At 40.2% G+C, this 19,881-nt stretch overlaps 7 non-coding genes across 7 annotated transcripts; 4 read left to right on the top strand and 3 right to left on the bottom strand.

Moving 5' to 3' along the window:
* Positions 1-542: 542 nt before the first annotated feature.
* Positions 543-706, bottom strand: LOC132866899 (U1 spliceosomal RNA). The gene has a single exon (XR_009650657.1). It is a non-coding gene; the product is annotated as a U1 spliceosomal RNA (small nuclear RNA).
* Positions 707-3,306: 2,600 nt separating this feature from the next.
* On the top strand, positions 3,307-3,421 carry LOC132866869 (U5 spliceosomal RNA). Its single transcript, XR_009650636.1, has one exon. It is a non-coding gene; the product is annotated as a U5 spliceosomal RNA (small nuclear RNA).
* A 168-nt stretch (positions 3,422-3,589) lies between these two features.
* LOC132866908 (U2 spliceosomal RNA) lies at positions 3,590-3,788 on the top strand. The gene has a single exon (XR_009650664.1). It is a non-coding gene; the product is annotated as a U2 spliceosomal RNA (small nuclear RNA).
* A 922-nt stretch (positions 3,789-4,710) lies between these two features.
* On the top strand, positions 4,711-4,792 carry trnas-uga (transfer RNA serine (anticodon UGA)). The gene has a single exon. It is a non-coding gene; the product is annotated as a tRNA-Ser (tRNA).
* Positions 4,793-6,398: 1,606 nt separating this feature from the next.
* Positions 6,399-6,589, top strand: LOC132866903 (U2 spliceosomal RNA). The gene has a single exon (XR_009650661.1). It is a non-coding gene; the product is annotated as a U2 spliceosomal RNA (small nuclear RNA).
* Positions 6,590-6,802: 213 nt separating this feature from the next.
* Positions 6,803-6,917, bottom strand: LOC132866875 (U5 spliceosomal RNA). The gene has a single exon (XR_009650641.1). It is a non-coding gene; the product is annotated as a U5 spliceosomal RNA (small nuclear RNA).
* Positions 6,918-8,412: 1,495 nt separating this feature from the next.
* Positions 8,413-8,603, bottom strand: LOC132866902 (U2 spliceosomal RNA). Its single transcript, XR_009650660.1, has one exon. It is a non-coding gene; the product is annotated as a U2 spliceosomal RNA (small nuclear RNA).
* Positions 8,604-19,881: the final 11,278 nt, after the last annotated feature.

Genomic DNA, 19,881 nt, shown 5'->3' with positions numbered 1-19,881 from the left:
ACTTGTCTTCATAAGACTTCAAACACATCGTGCAACTTGCACTCCAGCGCACAACATCAGGGGAGGGGAAAGAAGGAAGGAGATAGATAGATAGATAGATAGATAGATAGATAGATAGATAGAAAAGCCACCAGCTCTATTTTTGACTCTGTCAGGGTTATGGGAAAGAGGAGAGAGCAGGAACGCATTCCCCCACTTTCAGAAATTATGCAGTCGATATTCCCGCATTTGAGGAATTCGCAAAGGTCCATCCACAGTGCATCCTCAACAACCATTTTCTGCTCAAAACTCATGGAGACCCTAGCTGGGTGCTAAGGATAAAAGAAGCCTGAACAAAACCCATTTCCTAGTGCTCAGAAATGCAGCAATACACAGAACCAGAGAGATTTTTTCCACATGTTACCCTTAAGAGCATAACCCTTCTAGCTCCTCAAAGATTTAAAGCAGCTAGTAGCTCTTGATATAAAACATCTGAACACAAAGAAAATAAAAACTTCAGAAAGACAAACAGCTCTATCTTTGACTCCAACAGAATTAGGCAAAAGGGGAGAGCACAAACACAGTCCCCCACTACCAGAAATTATGCAGTTGAGATTCCTGCATTTGAGGAATTCACAAAGGTCAGCACAGCCTGAGTGCAATAGCTGGGCCTCACTTTGGGCAAACCACCTTCTTGATCATGGTGTTGCCCCTGCCAGGTAAGTATGAGCTTCTTTGCCTGGCTGAGATGTAACCCTGCAAGGGTGTAGGCCGCTCCGTGAGGGCAGGCAAAGCGTCCGAGCAGGGTTTTGCATAATTTTTGGCGCCTCCTCTTCCAAGTCAGCACAAGACACTGGTGGTGATTTCATGTGTGCTCCCTCTACTGGTCAGACAAGATATGGACCCGACAAGACTTTGCACCGACTGACACGTCGCCCTTTTCCACCAACAGGGAACGGGTTCCGTTCTGGTTCGGGCACCAAAGTTTGATCCGTTCAGAGCATTTTGGTCAAAAATCCATTGGTTCGGACAGTGGTTAAATTGGCTTTTGTAAGGAGGGGGAGCCCTTTTTCACTCACAGTGGTCAATATCTCTCAAAACATTTTTATTTATTGCACCATCAGTTTAATACATATTTTATCAACTTATGGCCTACTTATTTATATCTCACATCAATGCACATATTGGTAACTTATTAAGCCTACGTTTCACCATCAATCTACACTGTAATTTGTAAAACTTATTCACAATATACACCACTAATTCACATATTAGCAATAGTTATTTACATCTCATCAATCTGCACTATTATTTGCATTACTTGTTTACATCTCACACCATCAATTCACATATTAACAATAGTTCTTTACATCTCACACCATAAATCTACATCAATCAAATCAATTGTTTGCTAAACTTACTTACATGTCACAACATCAAACCACATATCAGCAATAGCCAGTCATTACAATTTAATTTACAACTTTCCAAATAAGACTTAGATCAAGTTTCTCCTGCCTTTCCTGTCTCTGCCTACATGCTCCTGGGAGACTCCCAGAGCGTCCGGGTGACTAGGGATGTCTGAATTGTTTAATTTTGTCATTTAGTCTAGTCTTAGTACCCCACAGCAACCTCATAACTTTGGCCAACCAAAGCAACATTGGATTGGGGGTCAAGCGCGTGAGCCAATGGAAAAATCCAGGCTGCCAGTTCTCACTATCATGAGGGAGGTTTGCTAATGCTCCATGCACAAAGATAGGTTAGTGGGCATCCATTAAATTAGCTAACTCAATTTTCTGATATTTACCTAAAAGCTAAAAACACATAAAACTTTTTTTTGTCTGACTTTTACTAGACTTAGAAATAGAATATTATTAGAAGAACATCATCAGAGGGTCTACCATTGGCAATTCATAATAGTCATAATTGACATTAACATTGACTTTAGTATGACTAAAGTATGGTCTATAGTCACTGGATTTATCTAGATCTGTTACTATTAATAAGATTTAATTGACACAAGATGTGGTTATTCATACACACACACTTTATATACATACGCTCAAGGGCACTTCCACCCAACACCACCCCATGTTAACTACATGTCTTTGAACTGTGGGGTTAACCAGAGCTGACACAGGGAGAACACGCAAACTCCATACAGAAAGGCCCCCACCAGCCACAAACCCAGAACCTTCTTGCTGTGAGGCAACAGTGCAAACCACGCCATCCCCCTACTGTACAAGTTAATAATTCAGTCTCCCCATCGGGGGATCGAACCCCGGTCTTCCGCATGACAGGCAAAGATACTGTCCACTATACTAACAAGGATGACACAACAGCCCTCATTTATCAATAAAAAATGTGGTATGGAAAGCACTTACTGCTGTGGTCAACTAGCCTGGCTAACGCGACGTCAAAGCTCTACGAGCTATTGGTCTGGCCAAGATATTAAGCCCAACCGTTTCCCAGAGCCCGTGGTTGACCCGCCTCCCTGAAATGCCTCAGTTTGCTACTGGTTGAAGCCAGAAAAGGCTGTGACGAAGCTTAAACCAATCACATCACTCTTTCCTCTGACGTATGCGACGCGACGGGGCTAACTGGTAGATTAAACTCTTACCGAAGCAGGTCGGGAGCAAGGCAAAAACGTCCTTCCTTTCAATAAATACCTCCAGGGCTGCTCTTTGCTCCGTTTTCAATGAGAACTTCCCGTTGAATGCTTTCAATACAGCATCTATGCGTAATAGATGCGGAAGCGTGAATGAAGCACTTCCGGCATAGATTCTGTAAACAATCTATGGCTTCCAGTCGCAGTTCTACTACGTCAGTGCCTTGAACACGCCTCTACCCAGGGCCGTTGGAGATGCTCAAAGTTGATTGGATCCTGATTTTTTGGGAGCTTGGAAGAGCTGTAGATAGCTTGCCTGGCCAGACTAAGCTTGCAACAGGCCTTCGTGTTGCGTCACGCTTAGGATTGGCGGGCCCAGGCTAGTGGTCAACAGCGTTCCTGTCAATAATCAAACTCCAGCTGATGTTTTCATATTTAATTGATAGGCCTACATCCGTGATATTGGACAGATCACACAACACTCAACTGTTCCTTTTCAAAATTCAACACCCCCATCCCGCTTGCTTATCTATCTATCTATCTATCTATCTATCTATCTATCTTTCTTTCAAAAACGCTCGTTGGTCAGACATTTCTCTGCCTGTGTGCAATGGCTAATAAAGCTGTAAAGGTGTAAGAGATTGCCCCAGGCCACCTTACCCTATACCAGCTTTCTGCACCTCCAATACAGTGTCACTAACCTGATCCAGTGTTAAGTGTAGCTCAGGTTTCTCTTCATTGACGCATAAATCTTTCGCCTTTTACTAAAGATTTCCGTGGAGAGAAATGTTAATGAGTTCAGCATATTTTTGTAGGCTTTGTTCTGGCAGAGCTGAACATTTTTAGTCAACAAATGTTAGAACTATTGATCTTTTTGCATTAAAGCATCTCTCACACGTCCCAAAAGGCGATGTCTCTCTTCAAAAGGATCTAGCTGTGTTTACCTTTTGGGATTTTAATATGTGGAAGTGGTATATTTAAAGCCATTAGCTGCAGTAAATTATCATTTTTCCACGTTTTGACCAAGATCAAGTGTAGTATCTATTCTAATCAATTTAATATCTGATTTGTTCTCTAAATGAGAGTGTTATATCAAGCAGGTTTTTTAGAGCAAGGAGTTGGGATAGGGGTTTGCTTTTTCGGCTCCATATACCAACCTCATGTTGCAGTACCTCTATCTTTGTTTTTAGGAAAAGTTTTTTTTTCTTTATTGAAAACACTCTTTAAATGAAGTTGATAAATGTTTTTTTTAGAGTAGAGAATAAAAATAGGAATTTGTTTCTTTTATTCTATATGCTCAGGTGGTATTATACTAGAATAGGAATGGTTACCCTGGCTTTATTTAGCAGCGCTGCCCATAGACGGTTGTACATCCAGTGAATCAACGAGGCTAGGCCATAGACTTGTTCACGTCCAACCTGAGGATTTCGCCTCCCTGAAGCGCATGCGTTTTGAAGCAAAGTGCACCGAAGCATCTCCTGATAATTTGTCCACGCTGTCCCGAGGCCCCGTGGGCAGTCGTGGCCACCTGGTTAAAGCGATGTCCTCGATGTCCACTCAACATCTCCCACGCTGCTTTGAGTATGCTGCTGACACCATCTGAAATTTGGTTTGTTGAAAGGCAGCCGGAGCCTTGTTCTGTGGCGGCTCTTACCCGAGCTTGTCTGGCAAAAGACGGAGTGGTTCCAAATCCAGGAATCTGTCCAAAATGGAAAGGGCTTCTCTCCCGGACAGGTCGAGTCAAAGCACTGTCATAAAATGTTTGCCGGAAAGTATGTGTTTTCTGCAAACTTGTAAAAGCACTGCCCAGAGCATTGCAATAGTGAGCCAAGCGCATGGCCCACATGTGAGAGCAGCATGAGACCTCAGCATGTTCTACTCCGGATTCGGGCTAGGTGTGGCAAGTCAGGTTGGCTGAGTGGTCTAAGGCACTGTGTTCAAGTTGTAGTTTCCTCTGGAGGTATGTGTTTGAATCCCACTTCTGACATTCGCTACAGTGGGTTGTTGATGGGCCTTGTGGCCTGTGCTTGGTGTGAAAACAGAGGCTTTGACTGGTGTGCCTTTGCAAAAGAAAAAAAGTGCTCAAGGGAAATTTTTGTCGCACTTGAATTTCAGAGCCTCCAGTAGTCATGGCTGAGTGGTGAAGGCGACGGACTTGAAATCCATTGGGGTTTCCCTGCGCAGTTTTGAATCCTGCTGGCTACGTGCGGTGTGAAATTTGGGGCCTGTCGAGTGCTTCCTGTAAGGTTGAAGCTGAAATCTCAGGTGAATCATTTGTAGAAATAAAAAGTTCCCACTGATTTCCTAAAAATGCAGGATTGCTAAGAAGAGATGGATTTAAACACCAATGTCTCGATAAAGGGTCATAGTAAAAGGCAGGCATTCTATAGATTTTGATGAGTGGTCTGAGAGAATGCATGTGTTAATGGAGCAGGCTCCGGTTCTGTCAAGGGCCAATCTAGAGATGAAAATATAATCAATTCTAGAAAAAGAATGATGGGGATGTGAGGAAAAATGTGAAATCTTTCTCTCATGGATTAGTGACTCTCCATGTGTCAAATAACCCGAGGTCTGACCAAAGCTCTATTGTTGCTTTTGCCATTTTTGATGACAAAATATTATTTCCAGATATTATTTGTCAAGATATTATTTGTTTATTGGTGACCTTGTTAAAATAATAAAGAAAAAAATATTTCTTTCTTTGCCCGACCTAACTTTTCCCCATTTCCTGGTTTTCTCCATGCTCAACAAGCAGCTGGACTGTAAGTCTGCAGTAATTCTTTCCCCTACTTTTTCATTAGACGGATCACACAACACTCAGCTGTTCCTTTTCAAAATTCAACAATCCCCACGCCCTTACTTACTGACAGCTGAATCTCATCTCATCTCATTATCTCCAGCTGCTTTATCCTGTTCTACAGGGTCGCAGGCAAGCTGGAGCCTATCCCAGGTGACTACGGGCAAAAGGCAGGGTACACCCTGGACAAGTCGCCAGGTCATCACAGGGCTGACACATAGACACAAACAACCATTCACACTCACTTTAGAGTCACCAGTTAACCTAACCTGCATGTCTTTGGACTGTGGAGGAAACCAGAGCACCCGAAGGAAACCCACACGGACAGAACATGCAAACTCCGCACAGAAAGGCCCTCACCGGCCACGGGGCTCAAACCCGGACCTTCTTGCTGTGAGGCAACAGCGCTAACCACTACACCACCGTGCTGCCTGACAGCTAAATCCTTTTGAAAAAAGACATCGTCTTGGGGGCGTGTGGGGGGTCCATGCAAAAAGCTCAATATTTCTAATATTTGACCACCAAAATGTTATCTATCTATCTATCTATCTATCTATCTATCTATCTATCAAAAATGCTCGTTGGTCAGACATTTCCCTGCCTGTTTGCAATGGATAATAAAGCTGTAAAGGTGTAAGAGATTGGTCAAGGCCAAATTACCCTATACCAGCTTTCTGGACCTCCAATACAGTTTCACTAACCTGATCCAGTGTTAAAGGTAGCTCAGGTTTCTCTTCATTAACATATAAAGCGTTTGTGGTTTACTAAAGATTGCTGCAGAGAGGCATAATAGTAAGTTCAACTGTGGTTTTTTTTGTAGGTTCTGCTCTGGCTGAGTTGTATGGTTTTGGTGATCAAATATTAGAAATATCAAGTTTTTTACAAAGAATTTCCTCCAACCATTCAGTACACCCCTAAGATAATATCTCTCTTCAGAATGATTCAGCTGTGTTTACCTTTCTAGATTTCAATATTTGGAAGTGGTACATTTAAAGCTGTTAACTGCAGCCAGTTATTGCTTCTCTGCCTTTTGGCTAAGATCAAGTGTAGTATCTGTTCTTATCAGTTTAATATCTGATATGTTTTTTAAATGAGAACATTATATTTAACAGATTTTTAGAACATGGAGTTTGAATAGGAGCTTGCTCTTTCTGCTCCATGCATCAATCTGGTATTGCAGTATCTCCAGGAATGGTGCTCTTCTTGAAAAAAAAAATCTTATGTCACTTTCGTGTTTGATGTGTTTTCTGAATGATGATGATTACAGCTGTATCCTTTTGAAAAGAGACATCATTTTAGGTGTGCATGGGAAAGAATTACTGCAGGCTAATGGTCCAGCTGCTTGTTGATCATGGAGAAAAGTTTTGGAGCTATACCAAAAGCTAGATATTTCTCATCTTTGACCACCAAAAATGTTCAGCTCCCCCAGAGCAAAGCCTGTAAAAATAAGTTGATCTCATTAACATTCCTCTCCACAGAAATCTTTAGTAAAAGGCGAAAGATTTATGTGTCAATGAAGAGAAACCTGAGCCACGCTTAACACTGGATCAGGCGAGTGAAACTGTATAGAGTATTTTCACGTGACATCATCAAACCGAAAGTCGGCCATATTAGAGGCATTGGACACATGAACAGCAAAGCAAGCTTTGTGAATTTTTCGATAAACAAACCAAATAATGGTGAATTACTGCACAGTTTTGGGTTGCCACAATCGCTCAGATCTTGAGAAACATCTGCACTTCTACCGATTACCTAAAATAATCAAAAATCAGGGGGAGGAAACCAGAAAATTGTCAGAGGACCATCATCATCTCTGGCTTGCCAAACTAAACCAGGATCTGACCGACAAAAATCTGCACAACATGAGTGTGTTCAGTTCACTTTGTATCAGGTATGATTTTTTTTTTTTTAAGTTTTAATCAATGTCTTAAAATTAAGCATGACACCATATTTCTACTGTCTAGCCGTGATGGTGCTTCTGTATGTTCTCTTGAGAGTAAGCTAAAGTTAAAAATCACAATCAGCTGTCAGCTGAGGTAGGCCCACAGGGGATGTGCACACATGATCTACAGTATATCACTGTACATGTAATGTACACAGTACACACCTTTGCTTTCACCAGACATTTGTCATCAAATTTCCATGCTTTTCATTCCCTGACCCAGACACAGCACATCTGGTTATAGGCTCCTAGTCCCTTCAAACACTTCAGATCCTCAGCAGTGTATGGACTTGGCAAAAAAAAAAAAATAGTTGATGATGTCTGGGTATATTACAGCGGGCAGCAATGCATTGTCTTCACTCAGTTCCTCTCCCGTTTCATATGGTTCCAGGCTGTTGATTAACTGCAGTTTCCCCAGATAGCAGGCTCTTACACTGGGCTCTAGGCCTTCTACATGCTTTCTAGCAGCTTCTGTCTTCTTATTGCAAGTTTCTTTAACCAATACCATTACAAAAAATGTGATTTTTTTTTTCCTAGATGAAATGCAAGCACTGTTTACGGAAATCAAAACCACCAATATGGCGCACATCCAGAACTTTTGTGTTTTGGTGATGTTGGTGAAAACACTATTGGAGGTGCAGAAAGCTGGTATAGGGTCAGGTGGCCTGGGCCAATCTCTTGCACCTTTATAGCTTTCTTAGCCATTGCAAACAGGCAGAGAAATAAATAAGCCAACAAGTAAATAAAAAGAAAAAAAGAAGATAGGTGATGTTGTGTGATCTCTCTCATGAAAAAGTAAAAGAAAGAATTACTACAGACTCACAGTCCAGTTGCTTGTTAAGCAAGAAGAAAACCAGGAAATGGGGGAAGAATTAGACCAGATCAAACAAAATATATATATTTCTCTTTTAAACAAAGCAACTATTTCTAGAACTACTATAATGCTATACAGACACACAGAATAAAAGAAGTAAACCCCAATTCTAGCTGTATACTTTTATACATGCATTTATTACTCTTATTTTGAGAACATAAACATTAAATTGATTTTCTGAAAAAAAGCAGTTTGTCTTTTTTTTAGTTTTAAACAAGGGCATCATTCCTGAAGATACTGCAATACCAGGTTGATGCATGGAGCAGAAAGAGCAAGCCCTTATTCCAGCTCCCTGTTCTAAAAATCTGTTTAATATAATGTTCTCATCTAGAAAACATATCAGATATTAAACTGATAAGAACAGATACTACACTTGATCTTAGCCAAAAGACCGAGAAGCGATAACTTACTGCCGTGAACAGCTTTAAATAAACCACTTCCAAATATTAAACTCCAGAAAGGTAAACACAGCTAGACTCCGCCCCCAACAGCTGGATCCTTTTGAAGAGAGACATCGGCTTGGGGGTCACAATATTTTGCTCCGTTGTGTTCCATCAAAAGAGATCCATCATCTCTCCAAAGCCCAGACTTTTAAAATTTGAAGTTTAGAACTGTAGTAATTCATTAATAATAATAATAATAATAAATTCATTTGATTAATTGCAAATCTTGCATGTGATGATTAACTCATTCTACCAATTTGCAAATGTGTTTTATTGACTGTCGGGAGGGTGTATGTTCGTTTCCCTCTTAAACGGAAGTAAAACCCATCCGGAGCCTTAAACAATTTCTTTTTCTTCCACTGCTGTAAGGAACATTGAAAAATAATTATCTATCAAATTGCCCAGATTTTCAGCAGATGTTCCTGGATCCGGGATTTGTTCCACGCAGGGGCGGTCCTGGGGGCGGTCCGACCGGGCAGCCGCCCGGGGCGGTATCGCGGGGGCGGCACGGTCGCGGGCGCGAAAAAAAAAAAAAAACGGTCCCAAAAAAAGAAAAAAAAAAGAGCTCGTGCAGGAGATCAGGAACTTTCCTGACTTGCCTTCAGCAACTGTGACCCCCCTTGAGCTGATCACATTCATGCACGAGAAGGAGCTATCAGAGATCGACCCCAATTTCTGGACTGGACTCAGAATTGCTGCCACTCTGCCTGTCACTGGGGCTCAGGCAGAGAGGAGCTTCTCGAAGCTAAAACTGATCAAGACTTACCTAAGGTCAACAATGTCACAGGAACGGTTCAGTGGCCTTGCTGTGATCAGCATAAACCACGCCTTAGGGGAACAAATCTCATATGAAGACATTGTGGAAGAATTTGCATCCAGGAAGGCCAGAAAAGCCAACTTTTAGGTTGTGCTTTCACTTTTGCATCCTGAATATAATTGCCACTTAAATGTATATAGACTGTTTTCCTCTTACTTCTTTTGCACGTCTTGTTATTTATGACAAATTATAGTGGTTTGCCATCTTTGCCACTTTAAAGAGTGTTAACTTCTTCATTTGTTACTTCTTGTTATTTATGATACACAATAGTGTTTGTTATTTCTTCTTATGTGTACAGTAATATGTATAGGATTTACCTCTTCTCTGTCATTAGTTCATTTATTTATGATACATGATTGCGTTTTACCATTTTTGCCACTTTAATGTATAGTATTTTTAGACCTTTTGTCACTTCATGTTATTCTGTAATTGTGATTGTTTAACTGTTTAGCTTCTTTTGTTATTTATATGGTGTGACTTTAATGGAGGTTTAAGTCTTCTTGTTAATAATAATGGTGAATGGTACTCTATGATAATTCATTGTGCACTCTGTTGGTAAAACTGACTGACTTGTGCAATATTTTGACCATCGGGTGGTGCTGTAGTGCAGTTGTGCTCTCTTAAATAGCTGTGGATAGCTGTAATGCGAAGTCATTGAGTCTTTTTGTTTATTGTTTATCTTTTATTGTTTATCTTTGTATTTTTTATTGCACTAGTCATTAAAACTGGAAATTTGTTCTTGAAAATAGCTGTTGTGAGTTTGTGTGTGTTCTGGACGAAGTTAGTGTTTTCTTAGGTGGTGGGTGGGAGGTGGTTGTCGGGTTGGGCCGGGGGGGGCGCCAGCAGGGGGTTTCGCCCAGGGAGTAAATCACTCTAGGATCGCCACTGCACACTGGGATTCAAGACACACGTTCTACAAACACACTCAGGTAGAGGTGCTCAGATGTTTTCTCCACAATCAGATATAATCACTTTCTGTTTGTGTTTACCAGCTTTACTTCCCTGAGACTACAGAGGAAATACTGAAAGAGCCATTTCTCTCAAGCTTTAACCATCTTTAAAATCTAATGCTTCTAAAATAAATCAATGTTGTACTAAATACAGCTGATGAAGAAAGAAAATTCACATGTTAATTGGGTTATTGAGCCCAATTTTAAGCGTACATATCCCTGAGATTAGGGGAATAAAATGGTTCATCTACAATATTGAGGAAAATGTGTATTTTGATTTCGGACAGTAATTCTGGCTGCAGTATGAATGAGATATTAATATCAACATGTTTGTTCTAATGCATTATTGTAGACACTTAATGTAAGATTTACAATAAACAGAGTCCAATGATTTCAGTTTAGTTTTCCACTGTGTGCATTATTGTGGTATAACAGCATGGCCTGTTGTGTGATATTCTTTACCTCATGGTTATGGTTTTGGAATGGGATGTTCAACAAACTCATCAGACTGGTCAGGTCTCCTATATTACAGTGTCATATATAATCACATACAGACCCAGTCTACCATAGAAACAATATAAGCAGCCGTTCGCAGATGAAAATACATTTCTAGAGATAACAAATAGTGTTAGTTTAAAGTTTAGAGGCATCTATGATCTAATAATGATGCTCTCAATGTTATAAAATTAAACTTTGCTTTAGGATGTAGCACAAGCGCATATTTTTGCCTTGAGCCCCAGGAAAAAGTTGTCAATAATTATGTAGGTTTTCAGTCCATTCATCTCATCATCTCTAGCCACTTTATCCTGTTCTACAGGGTCGCAGGCGAGCTGGAGCCTATCCCAGCTGACTACAGGCGAAAGGCGGGGTACACCCTGGACAAGTCGCCAGGTCATCACAGGGCTGACACATAGACACAGACAACCATTCACACTCACGGTCAATTTAGAGTCACCAGTTAACCTAACCTGCATGTCTTTGGACTGTGGGGGAAACCGGAGCACCCGGAGGGGACCCACACGGACACGGGGAGAACATGCAAACTCCGCACAGAAAGGCCCTCGCCGGTCACGGGGCTCGAACCTGGACTTTCTTGCTGTGAGACGACAGCGCTAACCACTACACCACCATGCCGCCCGTTTTCAGTCCAGTGATCAGAATATTTTTAAAGAAATATTGCTGCTGGCTCATCCAAGTTTAATACTTCATTGAAATGTGCTTTGATTTGTTTAATTGCATGTTGGTCACATTTGGCTTGTGTTTCTAAACTTATACTTTTGTAATGTCAGGGTTCAAAGCTCACACAGCTGCAGTCATGTGAATATACCTTTTGATATTACTTAGCATCATGTCAGATAATAGAAAATGTGATATTGGAGCTCAAAAAAGGTACTTTAAAAAGTGAACTTCTTTAAGGGTAAAGTCATTTGAAGTAGCTTGTTTATGCCTTTTGTTCAGCCACGTTGCTGCCTGTTAACAATCCACACGAGTGTCTGTTCTGTGAAACACACAGAGGTCTGATGCAAAGTTGGGTGACACTGTGTCTCTTTTACTGGGGAAAGTTAATTTCTTCTGGTCGATAGTGCACGAACAACATGCCAAACTATTATAAAACTACATATTTTGAATATGATATCAAAGGAGATGCAAATTTGCCCATTTATTCCAGACCCCAGCATTTGTAAAACATTTTCTCTCTCTGAGGAAATGCGTCACTGAAATATTAGGGACCACAGCTAAAGTGGTGAAAAATAAATTGCTAAATGCTTAACATAAGGAATTACCTGATTTCTCCAGTGTCTTCCTGCATAGGAGCCACTCTAACCTTTTATTGCCAATGTTATTCACTGGATTTTGAGGAGGGATGAATTAGGTAGGATCATTAGAACAAGTTAATTCGCTCCAAAATGAGTTGTAACAACAAAAATCACCTTTAACCACTTAACCTCATGTTTGTAATGAAAATGTCATGAATTTTTGAATAATTATAATTAATTGTAATTGATACTGATAGAGAAATAGAAAATTATCATTTTAATTTAATTAATTTATCATAAAGGGCTGGATATTTGCAATTATATGATAAATTGTTTCCTGATCTCATCTCAATGTGAAATGGGATGAAATATACCGACTAAAAGACATAAATAAAGCATATGAGGAATTCTTGAGGATATTTATATCATTATATAATAAAAATTGTCCAATTGTTCATTACAGTAAAAAAGTCAAACATACAGTCTGTCCATGGATTACAAGGGGTTTACAAAATGTCTGTAAAAAGAAAAATACATTGTATAGAGAGTTCATAAAGCAGAAAACTAAACAGGCAGAGGATAGATATAAAAAAATATAAAAATAAATTAACTAATATTATAAGGGCTGCTAAGAAAGAATATTATAAGAAATTATTAAACGATAACAGAAATAATATCCAAGTAATTTGGAGCACTTTGAACAGTATTATAAAAAATGGGTCAAGATATCTAAATTATCCAAAGTACTTTCTTAATAATGACAAATATGAATATAACCATTATTTTCAACCATTACTTTGTAAACGTAGGACCAATCTTAGCGGAACAAATCCCGGATCCAGGAACATCTGCTGAAAATCTGGGCAATTTGATGGATAATAATTCTTTTTTCAATGTTCCTTACAGCAGTGGAAGAAAAATAAATTGTTGATATTGTTGGGAAATGTATGAACAAAAAATCTACCGACTGTGATGACATTGACATGATGATATTGAAAAATGTTATTGATGGAATATCCAAGCCATTCACACATATATATATATATATATATATATATATATATATATATATATATATATATATGCAATTTGTAATTTCTAACTGGTAGATTTCCAAACAGAATGAAAACAGCAAAAGTCATTCCTCTGTACAAAACTGGGAGCAAACACCACTTCACAAACTACAGACCTGTCTCACTACTTCCGCAATTCTCCAAAATTCTCGAAAAACTTTTCAATAACCGATTGGATAAATTTATTGACAAACATAAACTACTTATTGACAGTCAATATGGATTTAGAGCACATAGATCAACATCACTGGCTTTAATAGAATTAGTTGAAGAAATCACCAATTCCATAGAGCAGAAAAAACATGCAGTTGGAATATTCATTGATTTAAAGAAAGCATTTGATACAATAAATCATGACATATTAATAAAAAAACTGGAACGATATGGCATCAGGGGTATAGTTTTAAACTGGGTTAAAAGCTACTTAAGTAACAGGAGACAGTTTGTGAAGCTGGGAGATTGCTCTTCATCATTTTTGGACATAACTTGTGGTGTTCCCCAGGGGTCAGTGTTAGGACCAAAGTTTTTTATACTATATATCAATGACATATGTAGTGTATCTAAAGTAATGAAGCTTATCTTGTTTGCTGACGATACAAATATCCTCTTTTCTGGTGATAATTTAATGGAACTATTGCAGGAGATCACAACAGAAATAAGTAAATTAATAACATGGTTCAACAGTAACAAATTATCATTAAACCTGAACAAATCCAAAGTAATATTATTTGGTAACAACAAAACAAACACACAACTAAATATTCAAATAGATGGGGTTATTATAGAAAGAGTTAAGGAAATCAAATTTATTGGAACAACTATTGATGAAAAACTTAGCTGGAAACCACAGATAAAAAACATACAATCCAAAGTATCAAGAAGTATTGCAATATTAAACAAAGTCAAACAGTTTCTAGATCACAATTCACTCCGGATTCTTTACTGTTCCCTGGTTTCACCTTATTTAAGTTACTGTGCAGAGGTATGGGGCAATAATTACAAAAATACAATACATTCATTATTCATTCTCCAAAAAAGAGCAATAAGGATTATACACAAGGCTGGTTATCGGGATCATACAAATACATTATTCTTACAGTCAGAAATACTGAAATTTGCAGATCTGGTGGACTATTAAACACCACAAATATTATTCAAAGCAAACAATAATCAACTACCACATCATATTCAAAAACTGTTCACTGAAAGAGATGGGAGTTATAATTTAAGGAGTTTATTTAAATTTAAAAATTATAGGGTGCGCACAACCAAGAAAAGTTTTTGTATTTCTGTTTGTGGGGTAAAGCGGTGGAACAGTTTAAATGAGGAGCTCAAGGGATGTCCAGACATGAAGCATTTTAAAAAGATGTACAAAAATGTGATTTTCACAAGGTATAAGGATGAAGGAGATTAATCATAACTGGCTGTTTATTGTGTAAATTTTCTTTTTTTCTTTTTTGAGTCTTCATCTATTTGTTTTGTTTTTATTTTGTTCTCCATTGTGAGTGTGGTATTTGTAGTAAACTTGTGTGTAGACATATGGATATACACATATAATTAATTAATTAATTATATGATATAGTTATAGAGAATTGATATCTGAATAGTTGAAGTAATAAGTAATATACAGTATATATATACATATATATATATATATATAAGGAAGCTCAATAATCAATTTATATTGACTAAAGTAGAGGGTGGGATTAAATAAGTTTTTACTTCAGCCCACTCTTTTTCGGACATGGAATGTATTTTAGTCTTGTTTTCTTTTGTTTTGATTTTGATATATTATTATTACCTATATTATTTAAGGTTTATTTTCTAATTTAGTGGCTTTTTACGTGTTCTTGTTGCAAATGCTGTTTTGTTTTTCTTGTTATCTGCTTATTTATTCATTGTTTATTTACATGTTTGAAATAAACTATCATCATCATCATCACTGCAACCGCACTTGCTAATTGACACCGCGACCACGCCCCCAGAGTGAATATTCATGAGCGAATTGGGCGTGGTGTTCCGCCCAGTGGAAACCTACAGTAACCCTTTGTGTACCGCGCACGGGGCGGGATTTTTTCTCTTCAATCAGAAATATTGGTAGGGACACGCCAATACCGCCCACACGCAATTCTACACCTGTGTTGTTGAGCATGGAGAAAACCAGAAAATAGGGATAAAGTTAGAGCAGGCAAAATAAAGATTTTTTTCTTTCTTTTTTTTAAAATAAGGTAACTATTCATACTATAATAACACATGAGCGTATAGAATAAAAGAACCAAATTCCTATTTTAATTCTCTACTCTAGAAAAAAAAAACATTTATCAATTACACTTAAAGAGTGTCAAACAAGAATTAAAAAAATCCCTTTTTGAGCAAAAGCATTATTTCTGAAGATACTACAATATGAGGTTGAGAGGAGCAAACCCCTATTCCAGGCCCCTGCTCTAACGTTTTCATTTACAGAACAAGTCAGAGAGTAAATTGATAAGAATAAATACCACACTTAAGCTTAACCAAAAGTCCGAAAAACAACAATTTACTGCCGTCAATGATTTTAAATATACCACTTCTACATATTAAAATCTAGAAAGGTAAACACAGCTAGACTCCGCCCCCAACAGCTGGATCCTTTTGAAGAGAGACATCGCCTTGTAGACATCTCATCTCTCATCTCATTATCTCTAGCCGCTTTATCCTTCTACAGGGTCGCAGGCAAGCTGGAGCCTATCCCAGCTGACTATGGGCGAAAGGCAGGGTACACCCTGGACAAGTCGCCAGGTCATCACAGGGCTGACACATAGACACAGACAACCATTCACACTCACATTCACACCTACGGTCAATTTAGAGTCACCAGTTAACCTAACCTGCATGTCTTTGGACTGTGGGGGAAACCGGAGCACCCGGAGGAAACCCACGCGGACACGGGGAGAACATGCAAACTCCACACAGAAAGGCCCTCGCCGGCCCCGGGGCTCGAACCCAGGACCTTCTTGCTGTGAGGCGACAGCGCTAACCACTACACCACCGTGCCGCCGCCTTGTAGACATGTCTGTGAATATTCTCAGTCATCCAGGTCATAGTAGCTATGGGTGGTAAAAGAGAGCAACTGGACTTGCTTCAAGATTCTTGAAAGTTTTATCCAAGGGACTTAACTTTGCAGTTTCACCAGAGCGGATACCAGTGGTAGATCTCATCACAGCCACAGAGTCAGCCATCAGAAACAACAACCTGACCAACACAGAGGCAGAACAACTTAGACTGAAGGTATCAGCTGCTCTGTCCGGTGCAAACGCACCCCCCTCCAACCTCACCAGCCAAGAAAGGAGGGCTCTTACATTGCTTCAAAGAGACCAGGACATCACCATCCTTCCTGCTGACAAAGGGAGATGCACAGTGGTGCTAAACACAGCGGACTACCACTCAAAGATGACCAGTCTCCTCAGCGACACAACCACCTATGAAACCTTAAGACGGGACCCCACCAGTTGTTACAAAAAGAAAGTTGTTAGCTGCCTGCAACAACTAGAAAATGACCAAGCCATCAACCAATCTCTGTACTACATATTGTACCCCGGGGAAGCCGTTCCTCTCATATATGGACTCCCCAAGATTCACAAGGAAGGAGCTCCACTCAGACCTATCATCAGCAGTATAAACTCTGTCACCTATAACATTGCCAAACACCTAGCCACCATCCTGGCTCCTCTTGTTGGGAATACAATACATCATGTCAAAAACTCCCAAGATTTTGCTACTAAAGTTGCAGACCTCAAACTAGACTTAGATGAAACCATGGTTTCTTATGATATCACTTCTCTTTTCACCTGCATTCCCACCACAGAAGCAGTTGAATCTGTTAGAAAACGACTCCTTCAAGACAACACCTTACTGGATAGAACGAACCTCACCACGGACCAGATTTGCACCATGCTTGACCTCTGCCTGACTACCACTTATTTCCAGTTTAATGAAAGTTTCTACAGACATAAGCATGGATGTGCCATGGACTCACCGGTGTCCCCTATTGTGGCCAATCTTTACATGGAGGAAGTGGAACATAAAGCTTTGACCACTTTTTCAGGACTTGCTCCCAGCCACTGGTTCAGATACGTGGATGACACCTGGGTTAAAATCAAAGCCCATGAAGTGGAAGTCTTCTCTAAACACATCAATGCAGTGGATATCAACATCAATTTCACTCAGGAGGACGTAAGTGTGAATAATCTAGCCTTCTTGGATTGTGATGTACACATTAGACAAGACAGAAGCCTTAGCATCGAGGTCTACCGGAAACCCACACACACGGACCAGTACCCACTCTTCAATTCTCACCACCCACTGGAACACAAATTGGGGGTCATTAGGACCTTGCAACACAGGGCTCAGAACATCCCTACAACGGTAGAGGGAAAAGAGAAGGAGCAGAATCACATCAGGAAAGCACTTCAGAACTGTGGGTATCCCAACTGGTCTTTCTTCAAGAGCAGGAAAAGGAACATAACGGACAAGGAGGATAACAGGAACAAACACAAGAACATTGTCATTCCCTACATTTCTGGTCTATCTGAGAAACTCAGGAGGATCTTCTACAAACACAACATTCCGGTACGTTTCAGACCCAGTAACACCCTGAAGCAGAAATTGGTCCAGACTAAGGACAGAATACCCAGACACAAACAGGACAACGTGGTGTATGCAATTCAGTGCAGTGAGCAAGGCACGGACTCGTATATTGGTGAAACCAAGCAACCGCTTCACAGGCGCATGGCTCAACAGAGGCGATTCTAGGGTCTGGTGGGGCCCCAAGCAGAAATCCCATAATGACGGTGGGAGTTATTTATCTGCTGCTAGGGGCTGACCAATCACACTGTATGGGCATGCATGGCACACCGTGCGGTCTGTTGGAGAGCCAACTTAAGTTAACTAACTTTGCTGTCAAATTAAACCAGGCAGTGACTGTAGTACAGTCATTAAAATCAACAAAAGAAAAGTATGGCCATGCTAACGCGAGTGAAACTAGACTAGCACCATTATATAGCACTACATCATTCATTATTATTTCGACTGACTTACCACTGTCTTGCCTTCTTCTCTCCTCTTCCTCTTTTTTCTTTTTTCTTTTTACATTCCCGGGTGGATAGCTCCTCTTCATTTTCTTCTTGACGTCGTAATTAGAAGAATAGCTGGTTTATGTACGACAGGCACAATTTTCTATTTGCAGGTTAATACGCGCAATGACTTTTCAAAACGCAAGTGTCAAATCTCGACTCTCTTTCGCCACCTAGTGGATCAGGGGCCCCAAGCAGCTGCCTGCCTTGACTGGTGACAAGATGCGCCTCTGTGGCTCAACACAGGAGAGCCAGTTCCTCAGGCCAGGACTCTGCTGTCTACCTTCATCTTAACAACAAAGGACACTCATTTCAGGATTCCAACGTACGCATTTTAGCCAGAGAGGATCGTTGGTATGAGCGAGGAGTTAAAGAAGCCATTTTTGTCAACCTGGAACGGCCATCACTGAACAGAGGTGGGGGTCTAAGACATAATTTATCAGCCACCTACAATGCAGTCCTTGGCACACTTCCCAGACAACTGAATGCACACCAAAACCCAGCTGTTTTCAGTGGCTCACAGGAGGACAGAGAGAATCAGCATTCCATTGATCACCTTAACGGGCAATCCATTGATCACCCTAATGACTCTTGAGGCCATTCACATTCAGCCCCCAGTGACCCACACCAACAGGATGACTCAACGACACCTTATGCCGCTTTTCCACTACAAACACGGCTGAGCCGTGCCATGCTGAGTCGAGCTGAGTCGAGCTGAGCGGGGCTGTTGGAGTTGCATTTCGACTACAACCGCGCTGAACCGTGCTGGCTGGAAGTGGGTGGACACATTGGGTGGAGTTAGCGAAAGTGGGTGGACGTCACGTGATGTCGTTAAGCAGCGCAAACAGTGACATCAGTGACAGTGGCGGAACAAGTCAGAGCCGGGCCGGGGGCAGGGCAAATGACCGGGCCCTTTATTAAAGCTTATCATAACATCATTTTAGGCTACAAAATGTCCGCAACTGCGGTGTTTACCAATTTCAACACTACCGGGTGCAACTATGTTATTTAGTACATCAAGTCCTTCAAACAAACATGTAACTCAGAAACAAAAAACATTAGGATACTGTACATGGCTCATAATAAAACATCAATAGCCTATACTGCGCACATTATTTGAAGGGCATACGAATGAGCGCTCAGAGGTTGCAACGGTGACAGGAAGAGTCAGAAATAAAAGGAGGGCGGTGCAAACCTCACTGAATGCACTGTGTTTACCAATTTCAACACTACGGGGTGCAACTATGTTATTTTGTACATTAAGTCCTTCAAACGAACATGTAACTCAGAAACAAAAAAACATTAGGTGACATACTGTACATGGGTCATAATCAGTGATGGGAATAACGGTGTTAGAATAAACGGCGTTACTAACGGTGTTACTTTTTTTAGTAACGAGTAATCTAACTAATTACTTTTTACATCGTTATAACGCCGTTCCCGTTACTTACAATAAAATACTATGCGTTACTTTATTAAAGCTGTTCTCATCTGGCACGCTGCTCGTTCAGCCTTTCTTTACTCTGCTTT

Source organism: Neoarius graeffei, chromosome 18 (genome assembly GCF_027579695.1).
Source record: "Neoarius graeffei isolate fNeoGra1 chromosome 18, fNeoGra1.pri, whole genome shotgun sequence".
NCBI lineage: Eukaryota > Metazoa > Chordata > Actinopteri > Siluriformes > Ariidae > Neoarius > Neoarius graeffei.
This window is presented reverse-complemented; position numbering and strand designations above follow the sequence as displayed.